The sequence below is a fragment of the Myotis yumanensis genome, unplaced genomic scaffold, assembly GCF_028538775.1.
Source record: "Myotis yumanensis isolate MYYU_CA2020_CCGP unplaced genomic scaffold, mMyoYum1.0.hap1 SCAF_1, whole genome shotgun sequence".
NCBI classification, from domain to species: domain Eukaryota; kingdom Metazoa; phylum Chordata; class Mammalia; order Chiroptera; family Vespertilionidae; genus Myotis; species Myotis yumanensis.
In genome coordinates this window covers 46405022-46417174 of record NW_027223752.1, presented here as the reverse complement: position 1 = coordinate 46417174, position 12153 = coordinate 46405022, and the positions used below count along the sequence as shown (strand labels likewise).

At 41.5% G+C, this 12153-nt stretch overlaps 1 pseudogene; it reads right to left on the bottom strand.

The window, feature by feature from the left end:
- Positions 1–10209: 10209 nt before the first annotated feature.
- LOC139002740 (nascent polypeptide-associated complex subunit alpha pseudogene) lies at positions 10210–10855 on the bottom strand (annotated as a pseudogene).
- Between the last annotated feature and the right edge of the window lie 1298 nt (positions 10856–12153).

Below are 12153 nucleotides of genomic sequence, written 5' to 3'. Positions count from 1 at the left end.
ACCATTCATTCTTGTAGGAGGAAATGTGGGCTCATTTGAAGCTTCCTTTTTTAATTCAGATTGTCTTGTAATGATGCAACTCATGAAAAGCACAGTCAGTGTTATGTAGTGAAAAAACTGCAGGAGGCCTTGACTCTTGTCCTGGGAATTGGTTAGAAGGACAGTGAGGAATGAACAGTTTAGCATTTCCATCTGGCATTAATTACTGTGCGATCTTTGGCAAATTATTCATCCTCAGTTTCTTTTGCCTATAAAATTAACGTGGTGGCCCAGATGACCCATGACTCATGATCTTACAGGAGCAGAATATCTGAAATCTTGCTCACTCTGGAAAATCTGGGTCACCCGGCTCCCATATATTCAAGATCTCTTCTGATCTTGAAATGCTTTTCTGCTCACGAGGCCCCTTCATAAGAGTGTTTACAGCAGGAAACTCGTCTCTCACGTTTGCTCCCAAATCTCATAGTTTGGAAGCCACTGTTTGCTTCTGTATTCTGAGTTCCTCAGAGAAGGCAGGGCTTAAGTGTTGGAGTTGGGGTCATAGAAGCTGCTACTAAACTCCTAAAATAATGTGTCAGCTGCAACCATGTGCACATCAGGAAGGGTACAACAGCTGTACACGAATATTCCTTTGTTGGGCACCGGGAAATGTTAGCAGAAACTCTAGTATGTAACAATTCCCTAAGCCTCATCCAGGGCCTGCCTTATAGTAGGTGGAACACGTTGCCGGCTACCTACAAGGCATGATTGAGGGCACACCGGACAGGGTGCTTCATCCAAAAAGACCTACTCAGCTGGCTCTTAGTCCAACGTGATTGAGCTTAACTTTGGCTCTTGAAAGCTACCACAATTGCTTTAAAACACATCTTTCAAAAAGTGGAAAGAAATCTACTTAGGAGAACAGAAAACTCATTAAGTCAAGTTCAAACTAAAACTTTGGTGAGGCTCCGGGTGAGACGTTAAGGAAGATTTTGGTGTGTTTCCTCTGACAGGAGGCCAGCAGCAGCTACTTCTAACAACATGAGCATCTGCACGTTTCACGTTTCCCTTTATTCATTCCTGTGTTATCAGTGTACCGTGCTTTCCCGGTAAGTCACAAAATCAGCTCTCAGTTTGCCCGTTCCTGTTTGAGTTGCTGTTGAAAAAGAGATTTTAGGTTATGATTTACTCTGTGGCTGTTGTTAAAATTATTTCTTTGATCTGAGTCATATTGCATTTTTGACCATCAGTGTGTTTATAGGCAAACTTCTCACATATATCTCTGGGTGCTTTGTTTTAACTACTTCGGACATTAGTAATGAAACAATTAAACTTTTAAACGGGATTATGAAAATGTATTAAATATAGGGGGATATCTATGGCATTAAACACAGTGAACAGACTGTATTTTCTCTCAAAGTAAGTTCTTAGAACTATTTATAGTTTATAAACGTAGTGATCTCATAAACTTACAGCATCAATTTGTAGTTTACAGAATTCTGAGCATCCGAAATAGTTCAGTTAGTGCGACGGTCTTCGGCCAGAGCTCTCCTCCTAGGTACTTGACTGACTGTTTTGCTAATTTTTCTGTGCTTCCTCCTGGACACTAAAAGTATTCGCTGATGTTTTAGATACTTATCCATTTGTTTAACAAATCATCTGTTGGATACCCACTGTGTTCCGGGCACTGTGCTTGTGCCTGATGAATAAGACAAGATGAATAAGACAATGACCTTCTCAATGGTAGTGGGAGACCATTACAGCATAATGATACACAAATGCTTGAGGTTTCAAGAAATCTCATGGGAAGGAACATCTGGGAATATCAGGGAAGATCTTCCCAAGGAGGGAACACTTATCAGAGAAAGATACACCTACCATCTTGATTGAGAAAGAAAGAAAGTAGGTGGCTGGTGGAGCCCTGAGCTTCTTGCTGCAGGGCATCTAGCCCAGCTGAGAGGTTCTGGGAAGGTGCTTGGAGGGAAATATGGAATAGGAGAGCCTTCCAGGAAGGCAGACCGGAGGGCCAGGGCACAAAGGTGACCGCATCATTGACTCAGGGAACTACACGTAGTTCAGAAATGCTGGGAGACAGGATTTATGAGGGAAGTTGATGAGGGGGGCGTGGTGGGATAGAGACTTGGCAATGACAGCAGTACCCAGTGCTGATTGAGTTCTCACCTTGCGCCATTCACCATTCTACCCGGAGCAGGTATTAGCTCATTTAATCCTCATAAAATTCTATACAGTAGTTACTATTATTACCTCCATTTTGCAGAAGAGGATATTGTGATAACATTGAAATACATCCACAAATTATTTGATACTTTTCCATTTAAGAAGTAGACCCTCACTCCTCTCCCCTTGAGTGTGGGTTGTTTAATGACTTTCTTCTACCCTAATGATATGGCAGAAGATCATCTGTGACTCCTGAGACTAAGTCATAGAGGCGTTATGGCCTCCTTCTTGCTCTCTTTCGGATCATCCACTCTGGAGGAATGAATGAATGCCATATGATGAGGACACTGATGCAGCCCTATGCAGAAGCCCACGGGGCAAGGAATTGAGCCTCCTGCCAACAGCCATCATGGAATCAAAACCTCCTGCCATCTGCCAGGCGAGGGAGCTATTTTGGAAAGATCTGCTCACCCCAATCAAGCCTTCAGGAGACTGCAGCCCCAGCCACCTTGACTGCAACCTCATGAGAAATCCTGAGCCAAAACTACCTTGCTAAGCTGCTCCCAAATTCCTAACCCCCCAACACCTCTCAGATGATGTGTTGCTGTTTTAAGCTACTAAGTTTTGGGGGAATTTGTTATATAGCACTAGATAACTAATACAGAAAATGAGGCATCAACGTATTAAGTAACTTTTCCAAGGTCTTGTAATTCATAAATTAAGAATTTGAAATTTGAACCCAAGCATTCAAATTCCTGAGTCTCTGCAGCTAAACTATACTATTCTGCCTTGAAAAGTAGGTGGGGCCTATCTGTGGAGATCCAGTGCTTCTATTACACTTTCACACACACATTCTCCCCCCCCCCCCCACCTTCTCCCCTTCTTTTACTGTCCTTAATCCTGACAGTGATAGGGAACTACTGAAAGCAATTGCATTTTAGAAAGATTCTTTGGTATAGAGGCCAGAGCGTAAGGGCTACAACTGGAATTAGGAAGAACAGTGTCAGACAATGGAAATAATCCAGATAGTGTTAGGTGGCCCTAAACTAAGACAGGGGCTAGAAAGGATTAGACAGGTTCAAGAATTACTTAGTGAGTGGGCTTGAAAGACTCCCAGGTGGTTGACTAGATATTTGTGGTGCTGGGCAGGAGGAGTAATGAAGGACCTTCCTAAGTGGGTAGGTCAGGGTGTGAGGGTGGAGAGGGGGATGCTGGCAGTCGGTGGGAGAGTAGGGGAGGGTCATGATGAGTCCTGCCTTGGCCACGGTGCATTTGAGATTTCTTCTAGACATTTAAGGGATATCTGAGCGGTGGGGTGCTGGCAGCACTGGACCGGCATTGCAGAGGAGAGGTCTTAACTGAAGTGGGGACTTGGGAGTCATCGCCCACGCTGAAGTGATGGTGTGGACACTGTGCCCTGGGAGAGAGTGTGGAATGAGAGGAGAAGAGTTCTCTCCAAGGAGGCGTGGTCTAACCTTGACATAGAGTAGGCAGAAGGAGAGAAGCCAGAGAAAGGAGAACCAGGGGAAAATGGCATCAGAAAAGTTGAGGGGGGAGAGTCTCGGGAAAGAGAGTGTTATTGAAGTGTCAAATGCAGCCTCACTATCTGCCAGATGCTCTTTCTGAGTCAGTGGAATCTGGTCACTGTGATTCCAGGCCTGCCACTGGGAAGAGCACCTGCAGGGTCCTTCCCACCGTCCTCTGAGGCTCCCAGAAGGCTCCCCCATGAAACTGCACATGTCAGGGGAGGGGAGAGGGGGGACTGGAGGAAAGAAGGTGAAGGGATTAGCCGAAGAACTTATATGCATAACCCATAGACACCGACAACAGATAGCCAGAGGGGGCGTGGGGGCTAGGTGGAGGTAGACAATGGAGGCGGGGTGGGGAGGGGGAGTGGAATGGGGTCATTTGTAATAGTATCAACAATTAAAACAAAAAAGAAAGAAACTGCACATGTTCACCTGGTCTCAGCAACCCACTCACCTAACTCATTTCAGCTCAACATTTATACAAAGTTTAGCACCTAATAGGCAAGTAATAAGTGATTGTTAGATGAATAAATACTTATTAATAATACATGCAAGGCTTTACACTACTGGCACATGCAAAAGCAATACAAGAAGACTTCCTAGAGAGTCCCACGGACTTGTCTTCAGTAGCTGCAGATTTCAATGAGGGTTTGATGTCTCCTGTGGAGACAGAATTGTGTTTCTCTTGTGGAAAAGCTATGAGTATTAACAACAACAAAAAGGAGTCAGAGGCCTGGAGATCCAAAATTTCCCCTGATGTTTTAAGATTGACTTTACAGATGCGATTTGGAAAGTTGACATGGATTAGGCTGAGATTTTTAAAGGGGCTTCTTTAATAACATAAGCTTCTTTCAACTCCAGCTGTTCTAATGGCAACTTCCTGTCCACCTGGGAGTCATTATTTTTAAAAGTTGTATTTAAGTTAAATGCCATAATGCCAGTACTAACCGTTTTTGGTAATTAGATATCGTGATTAGATTCTTTTTTTAAATTATGCTTGGATTTTCAATTAAGAAAACCACGGCAAAGTCATAAAATAATAGGTTCATAATAAGTTTCAAAGGTCCGAAAACTTTTACAGACTGGAGTACTGAATTTAAAAAATTGAATTCTGTGGCTTTCATACTAAAAGCAAACAGAAGTTTCCCACATATTTAAATAATTAAGACATTTAGAAATTTGTAAACCAAGCTTTCAATTCTGTAGCCCTTGATAGTATGAAAGTCATGTGTAAATCTCCTGGATTCATTAGCTGGGGATGCTCATTTCGTAGGGCATAAAGCCCTCCATAGAGCATACAGGTACTTACGAGGCTTGTTTTGTTTCTTAGTTTGTTTTAAACCTCCTCGAAAGAAAAAAGACTGTGGACAGGGAAGATTTAATTGAGCTCAGCCTGAAAGAACCTTGGTCGGCTCTCCCAAGGGAAACCTTACTCTTACGTCCCGCCCCCTCCTTGGTCTCAACGCCCCTCCCCCTCCCCCTTCCAGGCGCTCCCACCTGCTTTGACTCCCTGTGCCGGACAGAAGGTTTTCATTCTGTCGTCTTAAACTATTCTATAGTGATTTCATGGGTACTTAGTACAGGTTTGTCTCTGCAGCTTACTTTTCTTGAGGAGAGGGAGCACTTTAAGCTTTACTTCCATTTTCCCACAGTGTCTTAAACAATGCTGATCACTGAACACCTTCTTTCCAGTACTGTGATGTGTAATTTTACGTACCAGCTTGGTTAGGCTGTGGTGCCCAATTTGGTCAAACACCTGTCCAGGTGATCCACAGCTCCTAGTCAGCCCCACCATCCCGAGGGTGAACAACCCATACTCTACAATGTAGTATTAAATGCATTTCTACTTACGATATTTTCAATTTATAATGGGTTTATCAGGACACAACCCCATCATAAATTGAGGAATATCTGTCATTTCAAACCTACAGGAATGTTGCAAAAATAATAATACAAAGAGCCCAGCCGGTGTGGCTCAGTGGTTAAGAGTTGACCTATGAACTGGGAGGTTACAGTTTGATTCTGGTCAGAGCACATGCCCAGGTTGCAGGCTCGATCCCCAGTGGGGAGTGTGCAGGAGGCGGCTGATCAATAATTCTCTCTCATCATTGATGTTTCTATCTCCCTCTGTCCTGTCTTAAATCAATAAAAATATATTTAGAAAAAAAAAGAATAGTACAAAGAAAATCCCATATAACACCTACTAGCTTCATCTGGTTTACCCACTTACCTTATCATCATGCACCCACTGTCTCTCTCCCTGCGCGCGCACACACACACACACACACACACAATGTCTTTTTCTGAACCATTTGTGAGTAACTCACTGTTACTCTTCACTTCTAAATATTTCAGTGTCTATTTCCTAAGAATAGGAATAATGTACAGTTAACACCTGAAGAAAATTTAATTCTTATATATATCTATTCCATAATGTATCTTCAAATTGTAATCCTTGGTCTAATATTGTCTTTTAAGTGATTAAGTGATTTTTTTTCTCCAGTATTGGATCAGTTATCATGTCTCTCTTAATCTGGAACTTTTCTGCAGCCTGTTTTTGTCTTGTGTGACATAGGTGCCATCAGTTTGGGTGCATAATTTCCAGGGAAATTGATTGTTAGCTAATGCTGGTTTTAATAAAACTTTGAGTCAGAGATAAATCAATATAGGATGTAATTTTCCTCCTAGGACTTCCTTAGGATCACACAGAATTCTGGACACGAAACACACACCCTAATGGTGCCTGACTCAATCAGCCGATGGTCCTGTTGTTCTCTAATAGGCTTTCCTGTCGAGGTTTTCCCCTTTGCCCTGGGCACAGTCAATGGCTGAGACAGACTTTGCGTCTGGAGTTCTGTGACTAAGCTTATTCTGAATTAGAGCTGGGTTTCAAATGAGAACCAGATCTGTTTTTCAGTTAATTAATTTATAACAAAAGAGAGAAAAAACTAAGAGCTTGAGTTTTTAAAAAAATTAATGAGAAGATATTGAAGTGATTTGAAACAGGCTTTTCCCTTCAGCTTTATTTAATATATTTTATTAAAAACAAATATAATTAAGCTAGATTTAGCACATAACAAGTTCTGGCTTTTTTTTTTTTTTTTTACAGAGGGGAACATTAGATTAAATTATTCATCTGAAAATATTATTCGATGGGGAAAAATCCATTAGATGCATAAAGGCAGATTACATTAAATAGTTAATTGGGAACAAAGATTCAATCCTGTAATGCAGATAAGAAAAAGTTATTAGTTTTGAAATACGTTTTTGTGCAATGTCAGATAATCTAGTTTAAATCACTGTCATGGTACCTTTTGGTCCAAAAATGGATGTTATGCCCTGGCCAGTGTGGCTCAGTTGGTTGGGTGTCATCCCGTGCATCAAAAGGTTGCTGGTTGGATTTCCAGCCCAGGTTGTGGCTCAATCATGGATCCCTGGTAGGGGGAGTGCAGGAGGCAGTCAATCAATGCTTTGCTCTTACATTGATGTTTTTCTCTCTCTCTCTCCCTTCCTTTCTCTCTAAAAATCAATTCTAAAAAAAGAGAATACCATTTTCAAACAATTGAATACCATTCTCACTTACAAACCAACTAATTATGGGCCTATAACCCAGGTCAGGAAATTAGTAATAAAATTTATTAGGATAAATTGACTCACTTTCCTAATTCAGTGGATACCTCTTGCTCTGGAAACCCAAATGGACTTAAGCCAAAGGAAAACCTACCAATACTGAGTGTAAAGCATCTCTGATGAAACAAAGGTTTTCAGACACATTTCTAAAACGTTTTCCGTATTTACCCTACAGGAGGTTAGATGTGATGCAAATGAAAGGCAGTTCTTTTCTGTTTCTGAGAGCTACCCACCTTCCTGGGACACCTTGACAAAGGACAGACACACTTCTTTCTCATTGTGTAAATGGAATAGATGGTTTCCTTCTGAATGAGTCTGTGCTGGCTGAATGCAGAACACAGTCATGTGCTGGGGAATAGATTCTGGCCTTTGCCTTCCTGCTTCTTAAAGTGGTTTTCCATCCCTTAATGTACCTAAATGGGATTTGGAGAGGCTGTGCCCCACTTCCTCCCAAAGAGATGGCTCCTCCACTGAGTCATGCAGACAAACACACACCAGCGTCCAGGGCGTTTTCCCTTCTAAGCACAGACAGGATCTCATGTTGCCTATAGCGTCAGCAGCTTCCTCCAGTTTCTCAGAGGAGGTGGCCAACTCTGCCTTGGGCCCCGCCCCCCCCCCCCCCCCCCCAGGACCCAAGGCGGGTGTCTAAGTACCCTACAGAGGGGGAGGGAAGGGAAGTGGGGGCTGTGTGTGTGTGTGTGTGCGCGTGTGTGTGCACGCCCATTTTACGTAGGTGTGCAGTGTGCAGGCTGGGTGGGATGGACTGGTGGCAATAGTAAATGGGCCAAGGGTTTGGATTGCCTGAAACAGTATTTCAGGAATTAGGCCTGGTTTTTTAAATCACCATGAATAATTTCTTTTCCAGTCTCCCAAGAGAGCCCAGATATAATCATTTAATTTTCTAGCTTTTAGAAGGTTGTGAACCTGTGGGTTCAATCACTGTTGGATTTTATTTACCAGAACCCAGTCAATTGATTGGATAAATTGTTGGTTACTTTGCCAGTAACTAGAATTCTTGTGGCATTATTGCTTTTGAAAGGCTAAAACTTTTAAATGTCCAAGGTTCCTGCCAATCCATGTTAAAGAAAAAAATACTCTGACACTTGTTAAAATGATAAGGAGGACTGTTGTAGAGAGCATTGCACTAAAGGAGAGAGATGGGACCCAACTCCAAATACAATAAACACAGTTGGGGATTAATAATTGACAAGTGGAGTGAGGGGCTCAGCAGATGGAAATCAAGGGTGGAAGGCTTGCAAAACCAACTTAACAGGATTCTTGCCAAAGGCAGGTCAAAGACATAAACATCAAAGTTGGGGGATGAGGAACTTGATCCCAGCAAGGATGAGGGACAAGATCGATGCCTAGTTAAGAAGAGGGCTCAGAGGAGTCTGTTAGTTTGGTCAAGAAGAGAGTCTTCGTAATATGTACTAATCTGATTGTCCACTGCAGAGAGGAGATTGGGGGCTCTGGGTCAGTTCATCTGAGAAGGGGAACGCCCTCTTCAGACTTGAGCTTGGGAGGCAATGCACACAGAGCTGCTATGCAAGGGCCCCTGACTTCCTCTCTCTTAAGGGATGGCTGTGAATGCAGGGGGTCGGCAGTTGGGCCCACAGAGCTTTTAGGCCTTCAGTCCATTGTGTCCACCTCCACTCAGTGCAGCCAAACAAAGAGGAAGAGTCACTTTTCATTACTTTAATGCATTAGAAATATTGGAAGTATATATATATATATATATATATATATATATATATATATATTAATATCCTGAAATATATATATATCTCAATGGCGGTGGTGACTTCCCCTCTACTAGGGGGGATGAGGCCTGGCCATATGCAGGCCTCTGCCACTCTGATGGTGCTAGTATGGTTTGAGGAAACCTAGACCTCTCTACATTTTTATTTTTATTTTTGCTGTGTATTCTACATATTGAACTTTCCTCTTAAGGAACACATTTCTTCAGCTTAACAAACTTTTAGAATGCCAGCACACATGGGAAAAATAAAAAATATTAGTCACTTAAATGCCAGTGTGAATTCATTTACAACATTGTTTTCCTCTCAGTTGAACTGAATTGGAGGGTTGGAGAGAAGGAGAGGGAGAGGAAAGGCCACATTCCAAGGAGGGCAGGCCAGGGCGTTACTCTGGACAGCATGAGGCACTGAGCACCCTGGATGGACCTAGAAGAGGACCATCGCCCAGAAGGAGAAGTAGGAGGATCTAAAGATAAATTTTGCCTACTCCACAGCTGTGCCAGGGAGAGGCCCTGGAAGTGAGTATGAGTAATCCATAGATGTGCATGACCATGACCTGGCCCTTTTGTGTTTATTTTAAAGTAGTAGCACATATTTCTCCAGGCCTGGCAACATTTCTTTTAGGTATTGTCAGTCCAATCATTCTTCTGGGGAAAAGTAAAAAGATTTCAGTGCTGAAAAACATCTAACGAGCAGATTTTCTTTCTGTGACGCTACCTCATCCTCCTGCATGTGCATGCGCGCGCACACACACACACACACAATTATCTGTTTGGGGGATTTGTCATGATTTTATAATGATTCTAATTTGAGTGGATTGCACATACTTATTTATTAGACATATTTAAATAGCAAATATTTGAAATATAGACTATATTGTTGAAGCTGGATACCTCTGATGAGAACTGGATATTTTATTTTATATATTTTTATTTTTTACCCACAAGAAGCCATAACTTTATTTTTTAAATATTTTTTTATTGATTTTTCAGAGAGAGAGGAAGGGAGAGGGCAAGAAACATTTATGTGAAAGCCATAACTTTATTAATGATAGAAATAGTACAGATTTCACACCAAGCTGCAGTTACTCTTTTGAAACATCAAAAAACAAAAACACAAACAAACTAAAACCATGGTTACAGTGTGAATTTCATAATACCATTCACAATATCATTACTGTTGATCTTCAGGGCTTGGACTGACTTTGCTCTTGACACATTTGCTTGTGACATGAGCAATTCTATGTCCCTAACTACCATACCTGTTTCATCAACCTCTTCTTCTTCACTCTCTTCTTGTACTGTTGGAGTCTGTGTGTTTTCCTTGAATGTCTGAGACAGCTTCACCTTGAACTTTGAATTTCTCAGCAGCTGCTAGCAGGACTTGCTGAGATAAATCCTCAATATTGGCTTCCCCCAAAACTACGCAGGTATCTGAGGCTGGGCCCTTGTAGACATCTGGTTTTGTGATGACAAAGAAGATATTCTTAGATTTTCAGATAGTGACCCTAGTAACCCTTGTAACTTGTCTAAGACCAAGTTTGGACACAGCCTTCTGCGCCTTCTCTTCACTCCAGCTCTGTTTAGCTTTACTGACCAGCTCTTCATTGGTTCCAGCGGCTGCCAGCTGGGCTTGTTGTGTGGTTTGCCTGTGCAGAATCTTGTTCCTCGAGCTCTGGTCCTGATTCATCACTGCCAGATTCTGTTCCAGACCTATGTCCGCCTGGGGTTGTGGCAACTCGTGCTCTGCAGCAGGGACGGTTTCTGTGACTTCAATGGGCATTTTATGTGGGGAACACAACCAAGATGGCCGCGTAATGAATATTTTAATAGTTCCATTCTTCCATTTTCAAGCATTAGAATGTTTTTTAAATTATTAAAGTTTGACATTTTATCAAGCTCCTGTTTCTAACCAGAGTCATCTCTACTACACATTAAAGAAAGTAGCTTTAAATTTTGATTCAATTATCTCTAAAGGAAAAGATGTGCCTAGATCATATCCAAAATTTATATCTCATTAATGCTTCAGTAATCCCATTAATTTGACCGCACAAGCATTGACTATTGCTGGGTGTTAGTTCCATAAAAAGTACCACTGAGTCGGAACCTGTACTCCCTTAGTTCTGTGCTAAGCATTCTCCCTTATCTATTATAGAACCACTTATATCTCACTTCTTTGTTTTCGCACTGTTATAAGAGAGTTGACTTGTGACTCTAGAGTGCAAGGTATCACAAATCACTCTGGCCAATGCTTTTTCTCTTTAACAAATCACACTTGACTATTTTTAAGAAGTTAATGAGAGAGGCTATCTTGTGCTATCATTAGGAGGCTGGGGTTTCTACTTTCCATTATCTTTCAGTCAGTATCTACTTTGTTGGTTTTTTTTACTTATGTTATCCAGCACTTCAGGCCCTCAAATCTAGTGACTAATTTCTCCTAGATTGTGAACAACCCTTAACACACTGCTAAAAGAAAAAAAGTACACGCCAAACGAACAAAAATATTTTTAACACAGAGTTGGGCATCTTGCTTGATTGGCTAATGTATATTTTATTTATTTACATTTTGGGGAATACATTTTTCCCTGTTTAGAATTATAGTTGACCCTAGAACAATGCAGGGGGAAGTGGGAAAGGGGAAGACCTCTGCACCTTTGAAAATCCACATACTCAGACTCCCAACTAAGGAAATGACCCTTGAACTACACAGTGGACCATGCAGTTCAAACCCGTGTTGTTCAAGGGTCAAATGTATTTTTATTATTTGAGATAATCTCTGACTAAAATAATGGAATAGCTAATAAGTGTTTGAGTATGGTAGAATGGATTGGAAAGCACATTTAACCTTGGAATAAAATATTCCTGATAACATTTTTTCTTTTAAAGATTCCAATGTGATATCATAAGTGTATGCATATATCCAAACTCTTCAAATTACATGCCTTAAGTATGTGAATTTTTTTTTTGTATATCAATTAGCCTTAATTGAGCTCTCCTTTATAAAGAAAAGAATAACTTTGTTTTTGTCAGGTAAAATGAGGCTTAGTCTTGCCTCCCCCTCCCCACCCCACCCCCCCGCAA